Genomic DNA, 26,393 nt, shown 5'->3' with positions numbered 1-26,393 from the left:
AACTAAGGCCAAATTTGTAAAATGTAGATGCCTAAAGATAGGCACCTTTAGACACCTAATTTAAAGGAGGCCTCGCTTTCAGAGTTGCTGAGCACAACACCAGCATAGACAATAAAAATCTGTTTGCCATGAGAAAAGGCAGAATTTGCATTTTTACAGAGAATCTTGAGTTTTTATATTTTGTGAAAAATAAAACCATATATTAACAATTAACTAAAGTTTACTGGAAGTACCAGTGTCACTTAATCAATGTGTGCAAACTCCCCCTGTTATTGTTAATTTTTGAATGTTCTTTGAATTTACGTAGCTAGACATACTTCAGTAAACTGCTTCCGGCGTATAGAGGGTACTCAACGGCATATAGAATCATAGAATATCAGGGTTGGAAATATAAGGGGTTGAGTTTTAATGCATCTCAAATTTCACTTCAGCCTCCAGATGTGAGTAATTAAAGTTATAAAAATATGCCAAAAACTTTTAAAAAATCACCCCTAAAGACTGTGTCACTGAGTTTGGCAAGAACAAATTTCATGTTGATGGTAATGTGATGTTCTGTACTGTATGCAGAAGGCTGTAGATTATGTTAGAAGGAAGACAATTATAGAACACATGGGAAGCGCTAAACACAAAAGAAATGAAAACAAGAGCCTGTAACAGCAGGGCCATCAACAACAGTAAAGAAACAACACACTGTGACTGGATCATTCCAGCGTTTTACAACCAGCATTTCTGAAATTCAAGGCACTTTTATTTAAATGTCTAACTTATTTAGGTGTCTAATAGGTGCCCATCTATGGATGGGTACCTACATTAGAAAATTTATGTCCTAACTTTAAGTATTGAAACTGATTATCAGGAGACAAAATTATTATCCATTAAGTGAATTTTAGTGCAGGGCTCACAGACTAAAAAACAAAACACAATAATAATAATACAGGTTTCCAAGAACTATTAGCAGCCCAGCACAGAAATCACTTAGCTTATGTAAATGATAAAGATTCAAACCGTCTTCTGCAGGAAGTTTTAGGCAAATGGCATATGCATAAAACTCATGAAATAAGGGTAAAATGTGACTTGGAGTTTGATTTAGTTTATTCCTGGACTTGGCAGGTAGTAAAAGGAGCTATTTCTGTGAGAACAAGTATATTGAACTGGATTCTTCTAGAGGTAACAAGGCCATTTGCCTAAGACTTCCTGCAGAAGACTCTTTGAGTCTTTATCATTTATGAAAGCTAAGTGATTTCTGTGTTGGGCTGCTAGCACTTCTTGTCTTAAGGGAAAAGCAATTCAGAAGAAGGGATTCAAAATGTAGATATAAAAATGAGAGTTGAAGTAAATAGTTGTGCTTAAGTGGGACAGAAATGGTACATAGACCTTTCTGCTGGCCCTCTGTACTGGGATGAATACCATCCATTGTGAACTTGACTGTGTTGGAGACACCTGCCTGTCTGTGTCCCCAAAGACGGGATTCTTCTTGGAAGCAGAGTGAAGTATGAGTGACAACCGTGCATACTGATCTGAACTTGCCAGGCTGATTTCAGTGATGACAAAATGAGAGACTGTCCAGGCCAATGACCACCTTCGATACAAACTTTGTCAGAGTTTCATTATAATACACAAAAGAGACATGCCTGCAGAGCATATAGCATAAAATGCTGGTGTTTGAAATGACTTGCTGGTGCTTTGATATATCTATAGCCAGTCTTACATAGATCATGATCTGTTCCTCCCCTCTGGAGCAAGAAGCATGTGGATTCTTAATTTTTGTTATAAAGTTTCCTTCCCCCGCGTCCTCACCCAGTCATGTGACTGTTCAGTCCTTTGGACACACCACTGCATGAGATACATCTTTCACTATCATGGAAGTGTTTGAATGCTCAACCAAGAGCAATCTAATTAGCTGAATGTCCATAGGTTTATATTAGGCTTTTAAGAATCATCTCCAATGGGATTTACCTATCTAGCACTTACCTCCATTTGCCCAGTAATCTTGCCTAATATGGTCCATTGATATGCACTAGAGCTGCGGAAATAGCTCCCTTTATCGCCCATCCTGCCCCCACAAAAGGCAATGATTATTCATTCAGTATGTAAATGATTTCACTTCTCCATTGGGTTTGCTCACTGCGGACATTCCGTAGAAGGAGTTTACAGGCAAGAATATTAGTAATAACACCAAATGTTAAGTGATTATTGCAGAATATTCAAGGTAAACAAAAATCAAACTAATAATTGTGGGTTTTCACATTGGAGACCTGACTGAATCTAAGAGTTCTGCTTACCCAGTTGAGCATCAGAAACAAAACTTTGATTTTTGTCCTATCAAAACCTATTGGGCCACATCTGCAGCTGGTGTAAGTCAGCATAGCTCCATCAAAGTCATAGAGGCATTCCCACTATCCTTTTGGATCCTGAGAATTTGGCCGGTTGCATTCTGTATAGTAAGGATTTGAAACAAACTGATATACTCTCTGAAGATGAAGATGCACAAAGCATGTATGATTGGCACAACTTTTATAAATCGGCAGACCAGGCCTAAGTTCTTCCTTTTAAATTTGAGTCCCTTCTTCTAGCTGGACTGCCTATAATGCCTAACCAGCCCCATCTGTCCAGAGCAATCTGGCTATAAGGTGCCAGATACCCCCACTTTCAGTTAAGAACATCTCTGACATGAGAAGGCAAGTGCTAGTTGTTTAGCTATCAGAAGCTATGTACTACCCCAGCCACAAGAGGCATTCTCTAAGGAGTGAAAGCTTATCCTCAAATACACATTGAACATGACAACTCTTTTTAGGATGGAAAACGAGGTATAGTATGAAAGTCTGTGCAACAATTTAAATTCCTTGTTTCAGTGCTGAGCCATGATGGGGATGTGGATGATGATGTTAAGAGCTGCAGGAAGAGCGTTTGGTGTAAATGTAGGGCATTGGCGGGAATTCTCTGTGTTAAGAATATGCCAGGTAAACTAAGAGCAAAATGTTTAGGATTTTGATTAGGCCAGCCATGACGTAGGGGTTGGAATGCTGTCCAGTGAGGAAGAGAGAAGAACAACTTCACACTGCCAAAATAAGAGCGCTCATGTGGACGCTGATAGTAAGAAGGGAGCTGATAGTTTATGCACTCACATGGTAAGAGCCATGGTGCACACAGACTGAAAAGCTGAGGAAGTATTGATTGAGATGGCTGGATCATGTGAGCCAACGAGATATGGGATATGTTGGCGAGAGAGTACAAGAGCTAGTATTCATGGGACAAAGACCACAAGGAAGACTTAGGAAAATGTAGCTTGACACACCGAAGAAGGAGATGAAGAAGGCTGGTGTCCATTGGGAAGATAACACTTGACCGATTGACAGGACAAAGTGAAGAAGATGAAGAATGATTCACATGTGCTTAGAAATGAGCTACTGACCAAGGATTATTCACAGAAATTATCTGACAAATAAGTTCAAACATGAAATTAATCTGCTAAAATAGAAAACTGTCTACACACTGTTAGTGGAGACACAGAAGGAATGTATCATAAATAGGGCCGTACCAAATTTGCAGCCATGGAAAACATGTCATGGACCTGAAATCTGGTCTCTCCTGTGACATCTGGCTATTGTAGGGGGGTTGTTGTATTGCCACTCTTACTTCTGTTAGGTTTCAGAGTAACAGCTGTGTTAGTCTGTATTCGCAAAAAGAAAAGGAGTACTTGTGGCACCTTAGAGACTAACCAATTTATTTGAGCATAAGCTTTCGTGAGCTACAGCTCACTTCATCGGATGCATACTGTGGAAAGTGTAGAAGATCTTTTTATACACACAAAGCATGAAAAAATACCTCCCCCACCCCACTCTCCTGCTGGTAATAGCTTATCTAAAGTGATCACTCTCCTTACAATGTGTATGATAATCAAGTTGGGCCATTTCCAGCACAAATCCAGGTTTTCTCCCCCCCCGCCCAACACAAACCCACTCTTCTGTTGGTAATAGCTTATCTAAAGTGACCACTCTCCTTACAATGTGTATGATAATCAAGGTGGGCCATTTCCAGCACAAATCCAGGGTTTAACAAGAACGTCTGGGGGGGGGGGGTTGGAAAAACAAGGGGAAATAGGTTACCTTGCATAATGACTTAGCCACTCCCAGTCTCTATTCAAGCCTAAGTTAATTGCATCTAATTTGCAAATGAATTCCAATTCACCAGTCTCTTGCTGGAGTCTGGATTTGAAGTTTTTTTGTTGTAATATTGCAACTTTCATGTCTGTAATCGCGTGACCAGAGAGATTGAAGTGTTCTCCGACTGGTTTATGAATGTTATAATTCTTGACATCTGATTTGTGTCCGTTTATTCTTTTACGTAGAGACTGTCCAGTTTGACCAATGTACATGGCAGAGGGGCATTGCTGGCACATGATGGCATATATCACATTGGTGGATGTGCAGGTGAACGAGCCTCTGATAGTGTGGCTGATGTTATTAGGCCCTGTGATGGTGTCCCCTGAATAGATATGTGGGCACAGTTGGCAACGGGCTTTGTTGCAAGGATAGGTTCCTGGGTTAGTGGTTCTGTTGTGTGGTATGTGGTTGCTGGTGAGTATTTGCTTCAGGTTGGGGGGCTGTCTGTAGGCAAGGACTGGCCTGTCTCCCAAGATTTGTGAGAGTGTTGGGTCATCCTTCAGGATAGGTTGTAGATCCTTAATAATGCGTTGGAGGGGTTTTAGTTGGGGGCTGAAGGTGACGGCTAGGGGCGTTCTGTGTGGGTTTGTGTGTGGGGGGGGGGCGGGGGGGGGGGAGAAAACCTGGATTTGTGCTGGAAATGGCCCAACTTGATTATCATACACATGGTAAGGAGAGTGATCACTTTTTAGATAAGCTATTACCAGCAGGAGAGTGGGGTGGGGGGAGGTATTTTTTCATGCTTTGTGTGTATATAAAAAGATCTTCTACACTTTCCACAGTATGCATCCGATGAAGTGAGCTGTAGCTCACGAAAGCTTATGCTCAAATAAATTCGTTAGTCTCTAAGGTGCCACTCCTTTTCTTCTTATTTCTGTGCTGCCTTCATAGCTGGATGGCCAGAGAGGGGCGGCTGCTGACTGGGAGACCAGCTCTGAAGGCTGTGCCATCATCAACAGCAGTGCAGAAGTAAATGTGGCAATACCATACCATGCCACCCACGTTTCTGTGCTGCTCCTGGTGGTGGCACTACCTTCAGAGCTGGGCTCCCAGTTAGGAGCTGCCCCTCTCCAGCCATCCAGCTCTGAAGGCAGCGCAGAAGTAAGAGTGGCAATACTGCACCCTTCTCCCCAAAATAGTCTTGCAACTCCCTTTTGGGTCGGGATCTCCAGTTTGAGAAATGTTTATATTTTAAATACATATTCATGCTTTGTGACAGCACCTGAAATTTAAGATTTAAATATCTGAAAGCGTGAAATTCAAGATTTTGGTCAGGCCCTAATCATGAACTATTTGCCTAATTCTGAGAGGAGCTATTTTTAATCAGAAGTGTCTGCCAGAGTTCTCGCCTCTCTGCGTGGTAATATTCTCTTCTAAGCATTTGGGGGCAGACTTTTAAAGGGATTTAGGCACCTAAAGATTCAGGTAGGTGCCTCGTGTGATTTTTTTTTTTCATAGGTGCTTAAGTCCCACTGATATCTAGCCCTTTGTTCTTGCTATTCCACTCAACATAACCTATATGGGGGTTAAAGCATTATTTCTGGACATCTTTCCATATTGTTTCTCCCGGTATCCAGTCAATATGCTTCTTTAATTTGCTGTAGTGACTTTAATTGGATCAGAGTAAGCACATACACACGCAAAAAATGGTAAGAAGCAAAATAAATTAGGTAAGTGGGTCTTTATTTACAAGATACATCCAACAACTCTTCATTGCTGGGACTAGACTCAGCTAAAATCTGAGCTGGACTGGCCTGCAAGTCTATTGAACTCTGCCACCCCCAAGATTCCAGATTTTACCACATTTCTTAGAGCTCTACCCACCACACATGTGGAGTTAATGGTACATTCTGTTTCTGCTGACTATTCCAGTGCAGTACAAAAGAAAAACTAGACACACAGCTTCAAAAAAACAAACCACAGAGTACAGGGATAATTTCACAAAAGGCTATCTGAGCTCTCTAGAAATAAATGCTGTATCGCGCCCCTTTATTTTTTCTGCTTTTGTATCCTAGTTTGATGTTCACACCCTTCATAAACTGAGCTGTCTGTTCCTACAGATGTTTCAGTTGCTTCTATGTTCCTTTGCTTGATGTTTTATTATGAGATACCAGATAAAGTCCTCTTAAAAACCAGACTTTCACCCCATGCATGACTTTATATATATTCTTCAACAAAGACACCTTCCTCTTGACCTTGTCATCTAGACATTTGTCTCTGTCTTCTCAGGATTCCCTGAAACACTGCGCTTCTCACTTTTTCATTGAACCACATACTTGAGAGGCCTGCCTGGTTTCTTGACACCTTCACAGCCACCATAGATTATAATTGTAAGTATTTCTTGCACATAGTGAAGCAACTCCCAAAATGTTTCCTTACATTCTGTCTCCTGCAGAGCAAAGCTACTGATCTTGTTATCAGTCTGAAGGCAGAGCCTCAGCTGGTGTAAATCAAGGTCGATCTATGGGCTCAGTACAATAATCACTGGCTGAAATTCTATGGCCTGTATTGTTCAGGAGTTCAGACCAGATGGTCTCATGGTCCCATCTGCCCTTAAAATCTATTCATTTCAATGGAGCAACCCCAATTTTCATCAGCTGAGGATCTGGCTCAATATTACTCAATGTTTTCCTCCCATCATGTGTATTTCTGAAATCCATTTACTAGCCCAATCTTTTCCCCTCGATGGGAAAATTGATGGAAAGTGTAAAGCTTTTCCCCTCGATGAATACTAAAAGGTCAAAGATTTATCCTGTATTTGCTCTTACATACACGTACGATGTGTCTAACTCTTTTGGGTAACTATTTTCTTCTATGCTTTTTATGATAGTCTACCAGTTTTATCTCAGTTTCATCTTCCCTTCAAATTATCATATTATTTTGTTCTCTGTTACAAAATTGTGGAATCTTACGAGTGGTACATAATAGGATACTTAGATTTTTTTTTTTTGGCCTGTTCAGATATTTGGAGAACATTAAGAGTACTAAATCAAGCACTGACTAGACCAATATAGTTGTTCACAACAAAAGATTTGAAAATTATTTCATTCTAATTTTATTCCTTACTAGACAAAAATTGTTAACATGGATGTTAAGGTTGAGGGCAAAATTTTACAAAGTAATTCAGAGTAAAAAACAGGTAGCTTAAGCTCAGGAAATTCAGTAAAGGTTAAATGTAAAAGAAATCCAAACCGATTAAGATATGGAAGGGCACAGTTAAGGCACCCAACCAGCCTTACTTCTGCTTTTTAGAAGCATCCTGCAGTAACAATACACTTTTATAATAAATGCCTTTACAGTGTGTGGTCTCAGGTTAGATTAAGCTGAATTTCAAAAACACATTTGATTACCCCCCATCACTCACAGTGGTATTACAGGGCAGAGTTAAGGTTATTTAAATATCTTAACTGTCCAAAGACTTGATTTAGCATTGCGCTTCACCCTATGCAATCATGTACATCATTTACACCAGGGCAAAGTGTAAAATATCAGGCAACTACACTAGACATAGGGCAATAGGGAATTGGGCCCAAAGAGCAGAGAAGGATCAACTGTGGAGTGAGGATAATGGTTGGGATCAAAGAACAGAGGATGAAGAGGAGTAAATATTTGAAATTATGATCCAACTCCCCTGTTTATCCCCCTCTTTCAAACAAAATCTTTCTTCAAAAGTACTGAGGGGGAGGGAACGCTCCTAAATCACTCCAATCCCCATACAAGAAAATAGGAAACTCAAGTCCCAGGTGTACAAAATGTATACCGAATAATCTTCTTACAGCTGATTGCAGAGCTCTGATTTACATAGTTCCCAGATATATAATTGTGACATTATCCAAGGTTCAATCTGGACTGTTGAACAGCTCTGTCCCCTCAATTCTCCATCCTGGGGTGCCTTTTACACTCCTTTGCAACCACTCCTGGTTTGCTCACACACAGCTTCTAGCATGTAAATTACTCCCAGCTATATTGTATGAGTGCTACAGCCAGCCACTCTTGAATTACACTGCAGAGCAACACCAGCGAATTTCCGGTTCCAGACTTCCCCCAGACTTGTTCTGCCTAGCCCCCTCCTGGACAACACAAGCTCCTATAAGGTCTGTCATTTATTAATAGAAAATCCTGCTATCTCAAATGGAGTTTCCCAAACATTTCAATCCAAACACATTGGTCTAGATCAGAGGGGGGCAAACTATGGCCTGCGGGCCACATCCGGCCCGCAGGACCCTTCCCTCTGGTCCCCGAGATCCTGCCACGGAGCGGGGTCAGGGCAGGCTTGCAGAGAGTCAGCCCAACTCCCCCACAGCGTGGTGAGTGGGGCGGAGGCTAACCCCTGGCCCCTCCCCTTCTGCTCCCCTACCTCCCTGCCTCCCTCGCAGTCACAGTTCCCCCAGCACCTAGGCAGCATAGCTGCAGCTCTGGCCAGGCGACATGGCTATAGCTCCACCAGACCTGGTGCTCCAGGGCGGCACGGTCAAGGGGAGTTCGGGGCAGGGGGGAGGCGAGGAGCAGGGAGGGCTACAGTGGGGGTGGTCAAGGGGCCTGGGCCCTGCTTCCGGGGACAGGGGCAGAGCAAGTCAGGACCCTGCTCCATCTCCAGCATGCTTGGCCCCTGTCCCCAGCAGGCAAGCCCAGACAGGGAGCGAGCCGTGCCCGACTGCCAGGGAGAGCAACCAAATGAGCAGGGGAAATGCACAGGGAAAGGACTGAGCCCCCCTTTCCCCACTCCACAGGTAACATGGGGCAAAGAGAGCAGGGAGAGTTGGATAGGGGGCCGGGGGTGGTGGTCAGGGGGTGGGGAGCAGGGGGGATTGGATAGGGGACGGGTGTCCCAGGGGGATGGTCAGGGGGCAGAGAGCAGGGGTCTTTGGATAGGATGCACGAGTCCCAGGGGGCAGTCAGGGGTGGGGAGCAGGGGGGGTTGGATGGGGGTGGGAGTTCTGGGGTGCTGGAATGGGGGTGGGGGCCAGGCCATGCCTCGCTGTTTTGGGAGGCATAGCCTCCCCCAGCCTTCCCTACTATTTCTGTACCCTGCAAAAAGGTCTAGATAAAACAATAAAACAAGTTCATTAACTACAGAAAGATAGATTTGTAACTGATTACAAGTAATGAGGCATAGAAATCAGAATTGGTTACAAAGAAATAAAAGGTAAAACACGACTAACACCTAATTTAACAAGCAAAGTGAATTCAAAGCAAAGGTGTCTCTCACCACGTGTTCTAGCAGTCTTACTGGCTGAATTCCTTTCTGCCAGGATCCCTCCCCAGTCCAGTGATGCTTCCTTTGTCCTTCAAGTGTTATCAATGCCATGAGTAGAGACGAAAGGAGAGAGATTTGGGGGCATCTTTCTCCCATTCTTTATACCTTTCCTCTTCTTTGAGAATCATCTCTAGCTGGGGTTCAGGAGACAGGAAAACCTGTGAGGATGGGAACCTCCAGCTGTTTCTTTGTCAAGATGTAAATTTCTCGCTCACACCCTTTTTCCTGCCAAAGAATGTCCACTTAACCAGGTGAGGGTCCATTTGATTTCGTTGACACCTACCTGAGGTGTCAGTTTGCCTTTTGTCACAGAGGAACTGGTTTGTGGCTGTTTTCAAAACTTGGAGCATGTCTCAGTAAAGTCATACTGTAGAATTTTATAACTTTACATACAATATTGCTGTGCATATTTTACCAGGACAAGAATGATCAGCAAATCATGAGTTTTCAGATGATACCTTTTATAAGGCATAGTTTGTACAAAATTTATCATGGCCTTGAAAAAGAGGTATACATAGGGATACAGACTGTCACAACAATATATGTACCATATTTAATAACTTCATTAAACCTAACATCTCAATCCCCAGGGAAGACGACCTTCCTTTTAAAACACACAGAGAAGGAAGGCTTGGCCATATTAATAAGCATCTCCACAGATTTATAATATCACTAAAACAATCAGTAAATGTTATCACAACTAGAAATATCTCTTCCAGAGGTGCTAAGAATAGGACAAGGACATCCATTAAATCTAAATTTTTAATCATACTTAGCATGTTTCACCTTTACCCAAGCAACTATCCTATCTTCTCTCCTGGTTTACTGTGAAATTTAAGGCACAGCTTGCTAGCTGTTTGGCCATCTGTTGAACTGTAATAATGCACAGCATTTATCTGGGCTATCCGGTAGGAATATTACACTTCAGCTCACAGACGGGTTAGAATTTTGCTAAACAAATCATTTGTGCTGCTCTGGTTGCTTTCACATGGTAAGTCAACAGCAATTTGCTCTCTTACTAGCTAGATGAAATTTTTGTCACCAGCTGCAATCTTCCCTGTTTGGGCTCATAAACAATAGGTTATGGGAGTGTAATATATAAATATTTTACTAGCCAGAGAGCTTATATATTTTTTTGTGAGCTGTGGAATTAAACTGGTACAGAAGAAGTTGTCTATTATGAATAAATTCTGTGAGTATTTAGAATAATTTTTACAGTTTGATGCTCTCATTAGAATGCTCAGGAAAATATGGGAGGTTTGAAAAAAACAGGCATATAAATGTGCGCATCATAATTCTTGACATTGCAGATTAACCCCCCCCCCCAAGTCATGTGAATATGCAGAGTGTCACACATTACTCCAAAAAGAAAAGGAGTACTTGTGGCACCTTAGAGACTAACCAATTTATTTGAGCATAAGCTTTCGTGAGCTACAGCTGCTTTTCTTTTTGCAAATACAGACTAACACGGCTGTTACTCTGAAACCACACATTACTCCCAGGCCTTATTTTAATTCTTTGACGGTCTCTAGTATCACATCCTTGTGGGCAAACCTTGAACAGCTGTAGAATAGCTAAATTCTCACTGAAACACTGCTTGTTGGTGAGTCACAACAACAAGCAATATCAGAAAGAGGAGAAACTAAAATATAACTATTCATTGTCTCCCCGCTCCTCCCTTTCCTCCTTCCTTCAACTCCAAATGCTTTCTTAAAAATATATTCCCTCTGGCCTGAAAACCTGTCTTCTGTGTCCTGTGGTTTAAATTCTGTAGGTGCCTGGAAATGAAATGAGTATTTAAAACAACCAAAAACCTCCAATTTTGTTGACAGCATAGGCAACCATCTCTTGCTATTTACCTAAGAGGCTCTTAGTAATTTTTAATAAACTTTATGCTGTTTCTGGTCTTTAGGATTACAGTGCCACAGGTAAAGAAAAATGCCATTTTGGCTTCAAAGGAATGTAAAGAATGAGCAAACAAAGAAGTGAAATGGTCTTTTATGAAATAACTATAAGGTTTAATTAAGATAACATTGGAGAGTCATTTGCAAAACCGTTTTTTCTGCTTTTAGGGAAACTATGCATGAATTTTTGTGTGTGAAGTGAGCTGTAGCTCACGAAGCTTATGCTCAAATAAATTGGTTAGTCTCTAAGGTGCCACAAGTACTCCTTTTCTTTTTGCAAACATAATCAGAAAATTTGGGTTCCATCATCAATAACTCTCCATTTTCCAAACTCACACTTCACTGCAACATTTTTGGGAAACTTTTGTCTCTAGATAGGCAGCACTGCAAAGCAGAAATTATCTCTTTTGTTTTAATTACTATCCAACTAAGGTCATCTGTCATAGATAATAACTGTGAGATAGGGAGTCCTCATGATGTGAGTAAATGGATTGGCTATTAATATTATAATGTCTTGAATTTATATAATGTTTTGCATCCAAAGAGATCCCCAAATGTTTGCAGGGGTCTTAATTTTAAATCTGAGTGGAAAATTCTGTATCTGAGACTGCAAATAATTTCTTGGGGCCCAAATATGAGTTTTCTATTATTATTTATTCATTTATTATTTATTTAATCATTTATTATTATTTATTCTATTATTATTCATTTTTTGTGTTGCAGAAGCACAAAGGAGTCCTAGTCATGGACCAGCACCCCATTGTGCTGGGTGCTGTACAAACACAGAACAAGATGCTGAATTCAGCACCCTAACAGTATGTGTCTTGTTGAAGCAATTAAGCCCCATCAAGTATTGTGTCATTGGCTGAAATTGCTAGAGGCTCCATTTAATAGTCCCTATGCACACAACCTCCATTGACTTCATGGGAGTTCTGTGCACGTGTAGATGCAGCTCATAGGAACATAGATTACAAAGGAGAGAAGTGTCATTATCCCCACTTTATGCCAACCAAAATACTTTGAGATCTGCTGATGCAAAGCAGTACATAAGAGCTGGTATTATTTATGCAAATCTCAGAGCCTTCTCTTTGTTTCTAAAGCAACTTCCTTATATTTAAATGTTCACATTTAATCACAAAACTGAACAGCGCCAAGCAACATAACGTCACGGACACTGGTCTAAGAGTCAGGCAATCTGGGCTCAGTTTCCTGCTCTGCCACTGACTTACTGCGTAACCTTGAGCAAGTCACTCTACCTCTCTGTGCCTGTTTCCCCTCCCACCCATTGTCCGTCACAGCTGTTTAGACTGTTAGCTTTTTTAGGGCATATACTGTCTACTACGTGTACAGTGAGGCCCCAGTCTTGGTTGGATCCTCCAGGAGCACTTTTTTACTGCTACCAATAATAAAGAAAGGAAAAAATATAGCAGTCCAGAAAATTCAGAAGCCAGTATCCTTCAAAATATTAACGCGTTCCATAGCTTTAATAGCATCCTAGGCCTAGAGCATGCTAGCCTCATGCCATAACCCAAACCAACCTTTTCTATAAGTCTGACGCATCCTGAATTCGGAGAGGTCCATCATCGACAAGCGAAATCAATTACAAGCTAAAACACAGAGTAGTTCTTGGCACGTTCCCTACTCCTCCCCCTCCCTTCGAATGGAACTGAACTTGGGCTGATCATAGATAGGAGGTGGGGGCACGTGGTGGATGGGAGGTCATAGTGAATCTTTGGCCCATCAGATAGTGCTGGAAAGAGCCTCAGATTTGCTTCAAGCATCCCAGGTGTCAACAATATCTCACTGGAAACCATAACATTCATTGGATCGTGTTCACTGTGGTCAATGCCTGCAAGGGATCTCCAGACCAGAGACGCTCATGATTCATATGCTGTAGTGATTTTCAAATGCTACTTTATTTATGACCCTACAGAGTGTGCCTTTCTCTGTCTCCTGGTCCTTCTGGTTTGGAGTTGTTGGGTTTTGTAGTTTTGGGTTTTTTTCTGCTCCAACCACCCTTACATTTACTCTCTAATAAGGCACTTCTGCTTCTGTTTGTTATGCAGTTCATGTCAGCTGTGTTGTGCTGTACATTTCTCTCTCTCTCTCTCTTTTTTTTTTTTTTGGCTACTGCCCAGCCTCAAACACAAAGGGGAGACAAACAGTGCCTGATACATAGTGAGCCAATTACCATTCTGTCTGGGGCACTCAACAGGCAGTTCTGCTGCATTATTCCGAGTGTTGTATAATGCTGAAAAATGCCGTCTAATCATTCTCTGGGGTAGAAGAAATGGCTAGTACAATGCGAAAGAGCTTTCCAACTAACACCAGAATACTCTGAAATCATGTTCTTCATTACCGATTGTCCCAGTTCTTGCCACAGAGCGTTAAACTATAATTCATTACTATAATTCATCAAGGCCCTTCAGCTGGTTCTCAGTGGTATTAACTTGGAAACTCTCCAAATCAGGAATGTAAGAACTTTACATCTGGGTAATTTCCTGTTTCATAGTCAACAGTTGTCAACGTCAAATCATTAGGACCATATTTCTCTGGTGAACTTCTTCCCTGCTCAATGATTATTCCAATTCCCTCAAAATTGATTTAAAATATGGTTTATAGGCAATGCTCCCACCTTCCGCTGTGACTCCCATAGAGCTTGCAAGCTCACATGATCAAGCCTGATAAGGACTTGGATGAGTATGCTCCGACCTTAGCCTGCTATACTACTGAATGTGCATCCCAGGACAGCATTAAGAGTAAGTGGGCCTCATAGAATTTAATGCTCATGTCATTCTATCTGTCTGCACACACATGCAGAGGAAATAAATGGGCTATCACTTGCTGAAAATGGTGGAGAGGCTTCACTGTTTATCAGGAAAACATTGCTCTATGAGCAAGTTTATCGGGAGGGGATGGGGGTACAGGGGGAGAAATAGTGTTCAATGCACTACTTGCCCATACCAGAGATAGTGACAATTGGTTTTGATTTATGCTTTAGTAAATTGAGCTCCCGTGCTTAAATGTTCTAAACTTACAGTAATGACATTTAAAACACAATAGGCAGCAGGCAAAATGAGTCTGGCCACACTTTGAATTAAGGGTGCATTATTTATAAAAATTTAATAAATGATTAATAGGTGTCATAAGCATGTTACTGATATGAATATATGTTTATAGATGATTATAATCATGTCAGTAGAAGGGGTTATAGATGGTCTTAAGCCATGATTATAGGTGTCCTGGTGGATTCTGCAGCAGTCTATAATAATTGATTTACCATTTATTGAAACATCTCTTAATCATTAAGTATTTTTAAATATACCCTTAATATTAAGTGCAACCATAAATTAGAAAATTCCACATGACATTTAGGGTATGTCCACCCTGCACACCTCTTGCAGTGGTGTACAGGGCATGTGAGTACACGATGCAGTGAAAAGCAGGCTGCATCCACACTGCGGCATGCAGTTACACGTGTCAGTGAAAGGCTCTGGCAGGTGGCAGGCAGTGAGGAAACACTTGGCAGTGGGGAGCTGCTGGAACCTTTTCCCTCTGCCTTCTCCCTGCTGGAGGCTTTCCCCGCTGCAGGGTAAGACTCTGGCAGCTCCCTGAGGTGGGGAAAGACTTTAGCAGTGAGGATGCAGTGGGACACTACACTACTAACAATAGCAGTATAGATGGGGGAGTAGAGAGCCCTGTAGGGTACATATCCACAGGGTTCAGATGTGTCTTTGCTTACCTAAGCAGTGCCTGATTGTGTACACTGCTGTTTATATCTGTGCTGGGGCGGGGGGGGGGGGTAGCCATATATGTAGACATACCCCAAAATGACGTCAGATATTTTGCAGCGCTGTATTCATAGCTTTCTCTTTTGTGTGTGTGTGTGCGCATATTACCCCAGAGATATATGAGCTGTTACTAGGGTCTCCAGTGTACTTATGTCAACAGAAAAAAAAATCCGTGCTAAATCACAGATCTAAAACAAATACAGGTGTACCGCAGAGACACAATGGATTACAGCTGGGTAGCAACATAAAATAGGATTAGAAGGTTTAATGCAAAGCTCCAGAAGTTTGGCACATCTGGCTGTAAAGAAGAATGGAGAACAAATGGTTGCACGTGATGTTTTAATTCCATACTGCGACTGAAATTATAATAATGAACAAAACACAGGTAAGTGCATAAATCCTACCCAGATGCCGAGACACTACTCCAAATCCAGGATTTTTCATTAAAATCAAAATGTGAGAGTACATGTAATATAGGCTACTTTATCAGATGGAATGTTATTTCCTGTTAGGTACTTACATCATCTTCGCAACATCAGTCCAAATCTATTGACAGCATATAGTCTGTTTTAGAGTCAACATTAAGACAATTGGAAGAAAAAGCGTTGGTGGCTTCTGAAGAAAATGTGATTTGCGAAGCTCACAAGGTTTCTGTTCATGGATTATGTAGTAAATGGGCCGCCACCGACACTTTGAATCCTCAGATGAAAACAAAGTGCTCCTTTAATGTGACATGTCATTTTGCATTGTGTTATGTCAGGTCCATTGCTCTTACAGTTGTGTTTCTAGGACTAATACAGGTGCATTGTTTCAGATGCAGGAGATTAGCATTAGAAAGATAGCTGTTTCAGGATACTTAAAATACTTGATCTGTTTGCTGCTTAATCCATATTTATAGTTTAGGTATCCAATATGCATCCTATTACTGAAGTTATGTGGTAAAGAAACATATCAAGGGAATGCTTTAGATCTAGAGTCATCTGTCTCTTCCACACACTGACGAGAAAGCAGTCCAGGCTCTTGACAGATAAACTACATTACCGTGATATTACCCATCAACAGTGACAAGTTTGTTTCAGTCTCCTGATTCAGAAAGAAGCTCAATTCTACAACAGTAGTGTCTACCCTCATGCCTCACCTCTTGGAACGGAGGGTGGGGATGGTAGGTTCTTAGCCGAAGGAATTTAAATAGCATTTGAGCGCCTATTTCAGTTGGACCCCCAAATCTCAGAGCTCCTGATGAAAGTCCCAGTCTTCAAGACTGCTTCTCTGCTTCATAGTTGGACAAAGGCTGAACCCTGTTTAGTAACTCTTGACTGTGTGGTGGTTTTTGTTTTGTTTCCTCTGGGCTTGAAGGAAATACTTTTCATGAAAACACTTTAAAAAGATCATGAGAAAAATCATAGCTAAGTCCAAAGTCAAATGCAGTAAGCGAGGTGGCTAGGCGCAAAGCAAAGATCAGTAAAGGTAAAGAACAGTGGGAGTTTATGCTGAAGTGGAAAATTCTTAGTTCCATAGTAGATCTTCAAGAGGAGAGAAAACTATTGTTACTTAGTCGTTTTTTCTCCATTCTGTCTTTCCAGTTCCCATATCAGGCCCTTCTTGCCAGGTTCTGCTACCTAATATGCATACACAATTTCCATTGGAGTGACAGTGCCTTTCCATGTCCTGGAGTAGAATTAGGTTCTTGAGTTGGATGCACAGAACTAATTTTCCCATCCCTATCCTGTCAACTCTTAGCAACTTTTGCATTGCCAAAATTTTGTCTGATTTCACCATCATACACACTTCATACTTCCCATATTTATATCCATTTAATCAGAGACAAACAAGCCTAATTAATACTACTTGTTCTCCTCTCTGTAATAATTTGTTCACTTGCAATGTACTGGTCAGCCACTATATGTCTCTGTGTGCTGTACAACATTCCCAACAGAGTGTGGGCACTGGTAAATATGGCAAATGAAGCTGGGACTCAAACTGTGTGGAAGCTGGGTTTTTCTGGTGTCTGTAGTTGGCTGTTTTCCATGATAAATTCCCCCTGTTTAATAAGATATGTGATCCCATATGGCATTCTCCCCAAATTCATGTCTGAGGACATGGTTGATTGCACATGATTTCTACAATATAATCTGAAATGCAGAGGAAGTTTCTTAATCAATAAATCAGAAATTAGTGATGGAAAAGAGATTTAATATCATCTAGTCCATCTTTCTGTCAGAAGAGTGCTTCCCTATATAACATATTCACCAGTGCTTTGCCATACACTCTTTTAAATGACCCAGGTGTTGGGACTTCCATCCTTTCCTTTGGGGGCAATTATTTGCAATTTGTTCTGGATGCTCAACCCAAATTTCCCTCTGCTTAATGTACAGTACTTGAATTGGACCAGTTTCAGAACTGCCTTTTATCCTATTCTGCAAAAATGTGTGTGCACTATTCCATTGGCAGCTGACTTCAAATGCAATTTGAATTTGCTATTTTTGGTTCAGTAAATCTGTGGGGCTGTTTCTTCTGCAGTGAGATGTGCTAAATAATTAAATCTTAAAATGCTTCCCAGATGTTTTTCAATAACAAAACGTACCTGTTACATCTTGTAGAAAATTTCCCTAACAGATGTCCCTTTTTTGCTTGTTTGTTTAAGTGTCGTAAGGACATCTTAATCCTATTCTGGCTAAAATTAATAAAGCTAATCCTCATTATAAACTTGTCGTCTTCTAAATGCATAGTCAGGCAGTGTTTTCAGTATAGTTCAACTCACTAGTGGTCCTTTGTTGGTTTAGTAAGGATCAGTAGTGTGCTAAATTCCTCGGGACTGACATGAGATCACAGTGGAGGGTATTGGACTGGAATAGAGAGTCTTGTCACTGTTAGACATTTCTGTATACTTCCTGGGGGACACTGAAGTTCTGTAATTAGCCTGTTGAACTGGAGCTAAAGAGTTCTGGTGGGAAGCTCCCTTGGTGCACCTGCAACTGGCTAATAGTGATGGTAAGTAATAACGGCTAATACTGAGGCCTGTGGTTAAGGTGCTGGCCTGGGACTTGGGAGAGGTGGGTTCAATTCCAGGTTCTGACACAGGCTTTGTGTGTGACTGTGAGCACGTCATTTAGTCCCCAGTCCTGCAATTTAATTTGTACAAGTAGATCCCTGTACTCAACTCAAGTCCCATTAGAGTCAATGCGGTTCCATATGGGAGCATGTTTCTGCCTCCCCAGTCTTTGTAGGATCAGGGCCTTGGTCTTACTAAGTCTCAGTTCCCCATCTGTAGAAACTGAGATATATTGTTTCTTGACTACTTAAATTGTGAGCTATTTAGGGCAGAGTCTCTTATAATGTGTGTGTACAGCACCTAGCACAATGGGACCCGGATCTCAACTGCTAGCATAATAACTGAATTGAGAAAAGCTATATTCAACTGGGATCTTTGTATCCTCTGTGGACTTGCATAGAATAATAAACAGTCTACTTTAAAAAGAATATATAGGATGGTACCAACTATTTTTAATCTGCCCCTGAGTTCATGGGTGGCCAGCCACTGATGTTTTCAAACGTATGTTAGAGTCTACTTAAGAACCAAAGTAAATAGGATGAGCATCGAGAAATGTTGCTGGCCTATTGCTTTTCACTTCTTGTAGACAGACTGTAGGCCATCCACCTCTTCCAAACTCTGTGGGTGTTTGTGGATATTTCCACGGGCATGGACGTTAGCTCTTGAGACAGAGGGACCACCAGTCAACCTGGAGGCAGAGGGGTGGGTTCCAGTATTCTGTGCCAATTCAGCATCAGCTTCAATGCTGCAGCAGCTTTGGATAGATGTGGGGGTGTTTTTGTGCCTGTAGTACTGTGGGATTTGCTGCAGAATTCCCAATAACTACCAAGGCAACAACTGAATCTTACCGTGATAAATACTAATAGAAAACATTCTTTCCCCTGCCTCACTGATATAGAGCCCTTTAAATCTATCTAGACTGTAAATTTTCTTTCTGTGTGTTTGTACAGCATCTAGCACAATGCAGGCCCCAAACTTAGTTAGGGCTTTTGGGTATATGTGTAATAATCCCTGGTGTAACTCCACCGATCTCATGAGATGAAAATGGCTCTATCCTAAAATACATCCCATATCTCACACCAGTGAATATATATATTATATATATATATATATAGTTCCCATGCCAAATATTTGACTGTTTTTTATTATAATGATAGCAAACATGTCATGATATGAACTGGCATTTTAACATTGCAGGACATATATTTCTCATGGCCCCATTGATATCAGGATGACATATATTAGCAAACTAGAAGGTCTTGTGATGTTAATTTTTAGAGAGGAGAGGAGATTCCTCCCCCCCCCTCCAATATCATGAAGTTAGAATCAGCCTAAGGGGCAATGTTAGCAAATTAAAATTCCTAGAAGCAGCATGGAAGCTGCTTAAGATGCCACATTAGAGTCCAAGAAGGTCTGCAGTACCATCAAATGGAAAAAGTTAAAAACAGTGTGGCTGAATGGAAAAGTTAGAAGAGTTTATTAAAATGGAAATCCACCCCTAGTGTCAGTGGAACAGAATGCATACTCAAGTGAGACATCGAATGGGTGAAGGGGGAATCTAATGGACAAATAGCCAAAAACAAATGAGAAATTCTTTAAGTATATTAGAAGTAAGAAGAAACTATGAGAGTCAGTGTATGTACACCACCAGGCTGTGAATGGAGAAATCAGAGAGAATATGGAGAATGCAGAGTTGTTTAGCACTCTTTAGCACTTCAAGAGATAGGGGAAGATACCTTTACAAAGGGTACTCTTTACAGGTGAGTCACTGTCAGAAGTATTTTCTGAATGGCAGTGATGGAATATCGAGGAAATGAAGCTGCAACAAAGCATCTGGACCAGACAGGATTAACCCAAGAGTTCTAGAGGAACTAAAGACTAATGTAGGGTAGCTAGGCTGCTACCAACAACACGCATTATAAGATCAGCTGGACGGAGGGAATGTCCCATGGGACTGGTAAGGAAGGTTCCATACCCCATTATCTTCACACAATAGCTGCAGTGCAGGAAACCTGATCTTCAGAGGAATAGCAGCTTAGGATAGGGAGAAGGGACAGAACCAGGCTGGTACCGATTTATATTTCAAGAATCATGCGTTTCTATTTTAAAGTTTCAGTTAAGAAAATAGATTTAATTAACACCTACAAATTCAAGAATTGCAATATCTGCCATTACACCTTAATAAGCACTGAGCTGGGCTAGGGGCTCTCACTTGAATAATCTAGATCTAGAATAGGTACTCGGGTATGAAGTCCTGATTGACAATTCTATCTTCCCCCCAGCTCCTCTCCCTTTGACTTCAGATAATCAGCCCTCTTCACTTTGCCATATTCTTCTTATAGCCCTCCTCCTAAAACCCCTGGCTTATTTCCCCAACCCTATTAAAACAATAACCCCTTTTTGCCCTTTCTAGCTGTAGAAAGAGAAAAGGATATCAACACTCTCTGTCCAAGCAAAGAAAACAGGGAAAAGGACAAGAAAATTTTAATCAAGATAAAGGGATACCACAGTTTCTGCTGCAGTACAACATTTCTACCACCATGAGGTGCCATGTGATACCAGAAAACCAAAGCACTCTTGGCCTCACTCATATGATTTAGAACAGTATCTCTCCATTAGTAAGCAAGTTCTGATAGCTTCCCCGTCTCTGGCTCAAGAAGATTGGACCCAGAACATTTAGGGGATTTCTTCTTTAAGTTGATACTTGCCTAAGATTAAAGAATGCTCCACTTTCTATTATTATTTACAGAGCACACCAAGTGTGCTATTTTTATAGAACAAATAAATTGACAAGATCTGTCCTTGGAAGAGCTTGCAGTGTAAGGCATGGATTCTACAAATACTGAATCACATGGTTGATTTTAGTGTTGTGTCCAAGGCCCCTCCCCCACCAATCGATTAAGGGGTAGAACAGGATAACATTTGTACACTGAAGTAGAAAATGAAGGACTGCAAATAGTAAGACTAAAAACTTTGATAGCTGTACTTTAATAATCTGTAATTATGGATGTTGAATTAATATAGATAAGGTAACACTTAGGTGAAGGCCTTGCCTGGCGTGAGAGTGATTTTGTCCGTTCTTCTCTGATATAAATTGATGATTTGTTTAAAATGGTATTATTGCTGACAAAATAAGTAATGTGTCATGTTAGAAGATGTAAATAAGATAAATTTAAACACCCTTTTTCTGGGAAAGCCCAGGACCCGGGTGACACAGAATGACATGAGACAGAAACTCCAAAACCAACAGCAAGAATGCAAAAGTTGGGTGCTTGAGGCTTGTGCATGCATAATGTACAGGTTACATAAAAATAGCAGTGGGTAATGTGGTAAATGCTGATTGGAGAAAAGCTGAGTAATGGAGAATGTGAAAATGTATCAGAATCCAAGTGAACATGCGCCCAAATTGGAAAAACATCAGACCAGAAACTGAAGGACCAGACCAGAAAAATCAGAGGAAGTGTCGACCTTCATGGAAGGTGGAAGGACTTTCCAGTGCCCCGAAATGCAGTAACTTGGGACCATTTACCTATTCCATCTCGTTCATTATTTGTCTGAAATATACGTTCAGACAGTATGTGACAATAATTCTGTGTGATGTATAAGTAAAGGCAAAAATTGATTTAAGCCTAAATTGGGTGGATTTGTGACTTGGTTTCCCATCTTACATTCCCAACAGGCTGGACATCATGGCAAACCTGTCTGCAGTAGGTACAGTACACTTTGGCTGCCACAGAATTAGAGTGGCCCTGATAAAGTCTGTGTGTTGTACAAGTGTCAAAGTGAATTTCTCTATATTGAAACAAAGACCTAGGAAGTGAAAAGGCTAGAGTCTTCTTAGTAGCAGACTGTACCTTGAGAAAACAACATCTCTTGAGGAGCCAGTCATTCAAATAAGAGAAGATTATTATCCCTGACCACCAAAGTTGAGCTGCGATGACAGAGGACCTTCGTAAAGATCCTTGGGGCAGCGGATAGACCAAAGAGCAAGACCCAGTAAGTGTTCAATGCCCACTACGAATCTGAGGAAGCACCGGTGCATGGGTATATGGTTACATGAAAGTAGGTAACTTGGGGGTCAAGAGTAATGAACCAGTCCCCAGGATCTAGTGATGGAATGATCGCTGCTAGGATGCCCATCTTAAAACTCTCAGTGTGAATAAAAGTGTTTAGAGTCCAAAGGTCCAGAATCGGTCTCCATCTTCCTTTTTTCTTGGGGACCAGGAAGTATCTGGATTGTAGAATCCCTTTCTGATGAAGTCCCAGGGCTAATAATCAGAGGAATTTCCATATCAGTACAGACCCAGTGCCCATATAGTCCAGTGTCCTGTCTCTGACCATGGCCAACATCAAATGAAACCCTGTTGTAGGCAACTGTTGAATAACTTGACCCCTGGGAAAGTTTCTTCCTGACCCCCTTTCACTAGAATTTGGTTTATGCCCTGAAGATTGGGGGTTTATATCCCTTCCAGACTTTCCATTTTTTTAATCCTTGCAGATGAAACTCTGCATGTTCTTGTTATCCACACAAATATCCAATGCTGTCGAAAATCTTGCCAAACTCTTTTCCTTGATGTTACCTTGGGGTGACAGTCCCACAAGTTCATTGTGGATAGAGTCCACCCCTGCAGAGGGCCAGCATAAAGCCTGTGCACCACTGAAGTCCCATGTAAGCCCTCAAAATAAGGCTAGAGGATTAAGCAGAGTGTGGACTCAGGCTGGCTCACTTAATCAGGGTTAAATTTCACCCTGTGTGAGAAACTTCCTTTAATCCATTTGAGATTTGCTGCCTTTCAGTTTAATCAAATGTCCCCTTGTTCTTATGTAGTAAGACCCATTTATTTTCTTTATATTGTCTTTAAGCAAAGCTTATTAGTTCCATGACGTGCCCTCTGATTCATTTCTAAACTAAGCAGGCCTAATCTTTCCCTTCAGAAAGAAATCTCCCTCCATTCTTCTGATCATTTATGTTGTGCATTTCGGAAGCACTTCTCTTTCTGATATATCGTTAGTTGAGATGGAAGGAGCAGAACTGGATGATAGCACCTTCTTCAGAAGCAACTGGTGCCAGCTGCTATTGGGACCAGACAGGATGCTGGTCTAGATGGACTTCCAATCTGCGTCAGTATGGCAGTTCCTATAGCACTATAAGATTTTCGGTATTACCTCCATCCTGTGTTTATACATGCAAATATTTTTCAGAAGCCAGAGGGAGAATTAATGAATTTACCCAAGGGCAACATTTTATAATTTATGTCTGGCACAAGCTATACTTTTTCAAGAATTAACCCAACCAACCCTTATCCTCATGATGGTAAATTCATTCTTGTGTAAATGGTAAAATTCTCGAGGACAAAGCAGAATTTCCAAACATTTTTCTTTTCTAAAAACAGATCCAAACATGCTTTATCACTGAGTTGGGAGCAGGTGGTGCAAATTCTTTGCACAGCTGTAGTGTGCAGAGACACACTCCTAAATACAGATTTATAATTGTGAAATGAATTATCCTTCCTTTTCTCTGTTCACGAATCAATCCTGATTTCTGCACGTGTTTATGAAAATTCATCAAATCGTTTGGCTGCAAATTTTGTCTTCAAAGGGTTGTTCATGGGATGGGGAGTTGGCCTATTTGAGCGTGGTCACTAAGTCACATAGGGTTGTTTCTGTTCTCTGATTGAGAGAACAACAAATAAAAAGTAGAAAATAGTGAATGCACCTGTAAAATATTTGTATGTGAGGTGAAAGTATTCATGCAAAAAAACCCCACCCCTCATTGGTGGAAATGGTTGTGCCCAGTTTTATTCACTGTGATGAATTCATTAGCCACTTAGGATTTGAAAGAATGTTCACAAACAGTTTCTGCCATGTTTAGCCAGCTCTGCTCCTCAATCTTTTGAAAGAAGGGGCACAAATGATATCTTTACAGGCCTGATCCAAAGCCAATGGGAGTCTTTTTCACTGGCTTCAGGGAGCTTTTGATCATGTCCTAACTGCATACATAATAAGAAAAGGTTGAACCTACGTGCTTCAGAACATACATTCCATATCTAAGAAAGCAGTCATATGCCTTAAGGAATGCTGGCTGAACTTTGGGCAAAACACTGATATGAACAACTTTGGAGGTGGATGGTCTCTCTGGAATAAGTAGCCCTTCACAAAGGTTAAATTTAAGCATCAGTTGTCCAGTAGCCAAGTTTAAAACTATTTAATGAATGCTGAGCAAGCTTTTTACCTGTGCTATGCCTCAAGAAAACTGGAATCAGATTGAAGTAATTTCTGTAATGGAAGAAAGATGGTGCTATTATAAAATATGACAGATAATGATGCCCTATTTGGGGAAAATAGAGATCCTGTAACTAAATTACCTGACTTTGCACAAGAAATTGCTAGTATACATTATGAATTAATAAACATGCAATTGTTACCTTTCATTGAATTAATTTAAAGCAGGGGGGAAGGAAATTATTGAGAATTACTTTTTCTCCATTAGACTCCTGGGAAAAACAGAGCAATGTGAGGTGGAATATGTTGTTCCGTATTTCTAGTTTTTACTTCCTTTATATATGTATATTTATGTCTGTATGTATGTGTGTGTGTTAATAATTGAAATTATTTTGAATGGATAACGCCAAAATGTCAGTATTAGACAAAGTTGGCAAATAATTTATCAACCACAGAATAAATAGCTGTCTTTAGTACAAAAGGATCTTCCCACATTCTGCAATAATGGCCCCGCCACTAGCTTGTACTAGGATTGTCTGAGTGTGTTGGTTTAGTATCCAAGAATAATCTACTGTTCTGCTCTCTAAATTTTTGTTTGTTTATCTCAATTTATTTTAGTGCCATTGATTGATTCCAAACTAAAGCTGGTCAGGAATTCTCCAACAAAACATGTTTAACTGGGAAGTTGTCTCAGGATGGAATTTCTGGCCAGAGCCCGAGCCCTGAATAGCAGACAGCCTGGTTCAGCCAGGCACTTTCCTGGGATATGGGAGCTCTAACTTCCACTTTTTGCTCCAGATGGGACCTGAACCCAGGTTTCCCACACGTACAAGGTGAGTGCTCCTAACAACTGGGCTACACAGTTGGTGTTGATTTCTAGCCCGATGAACATTAAATGAGTTATACAAAGTGGACCAGCTCCAGCAGGAGAAATGAACTCACTGGTTGAGGCAGAGCAGAGCAGTGACTTCAACCTGAGTCTCCCCAGCCTAGACTCCCAGGCTATTGATGGGGGATGTGCTCTCTGACTGGAATTCTTGCTTTCTGGCCAGCCCTATTCAAAGCCATCTAGCTCATCTTTCTCTATAACCACATGTTCCTGTTATTCTCATCCTCCTTCCCCATTTTCTCTACTGCATTGTAATGAGACTTAAGCCACTCAGCACAGGGATACTCTCTTACTGGGGTATGTCTATGTTTTTTTTTAAAAAAAAAAAAACCCAGAGCAGTGAGGCTCAGAGCCTGGGTCAACTGACTTGGGCTCCTGGGGCTCGCGCCACAGGGCTAAAAAGAGTATAGTGATTCTGTTTCAGGCTGGAGCCAGGGCTCTGAAACCCTGTGTTGGGTGGGGGTCTCAGAACCCAGGTTCCAGCCCAAGGCAGAACATATGTGCGGCTATTGTTAATCCTGTAGTGTGAGCCCAAGGCACCTGAGATAGGCTCTGAGTCTCCCTGCAGCATTTGGTGGTAGTGGTTGTTCTTGGTGGTGTTTTGCAGTGTAGACTATCCACTATGGGCTAGATTCACATGGCTGAATTAAATTCACATTGAATTCAATGGGACTATTCACTAGCTTATTAAAGTAAAGCATGCATGTGCATCTTTGTAGGACTGGGCCTTAAAATCCAGCATAGCTGGGAAAGGCGGTGAAGCAAGCCAGGGAGGGCAGGGTGAAAGGAATGATGGATGTTTTAGCATCAAGCGTCTGCACATGTGATTTGTAAGCATGGACAGCACATGAACCCCGGGCTCAGGGAGGCTAGCTTCTGGCCCCGCCCCTTCCGCCCAAAATCCCTCCCCTCCCCTCCCCGGCCCGGCCAGAGTCCAGAGCTCCCCCACCAGGCCACACCCCCCCCTCTGCAGGGCTGTTTGGGGAGGCTAGCCTCCCCTGGCCTGTGATGCCTGGCAACATGAGTCGATTGGTATCTATAGTATTGATGCAGCTGGGGAATTATCAGTCATATCAAATTAGTCTTTAGCTTTTCATTCTGGGCTTCATTTGTTG

The sequence above is a fragment of the Natator depressus genome, chromosome 2 (genome assembly GCF_965152275.1).
Source record: "Natator depressus isolate rNatDep1 chromosome 2, rNatDep2.hap1, whole genome shotgun sequence".
Classification (NCBI taxonomy): domain Eukaryota; kingdom Metazoa; phylum Chordata; order Testudines; family Cheloniidae; genus Natator; species Natator depressus.
The sequence above is the reverse complement of the archived record's forward strand: the minus strand, read 5'-3'. Positions refer to the sequence as shown.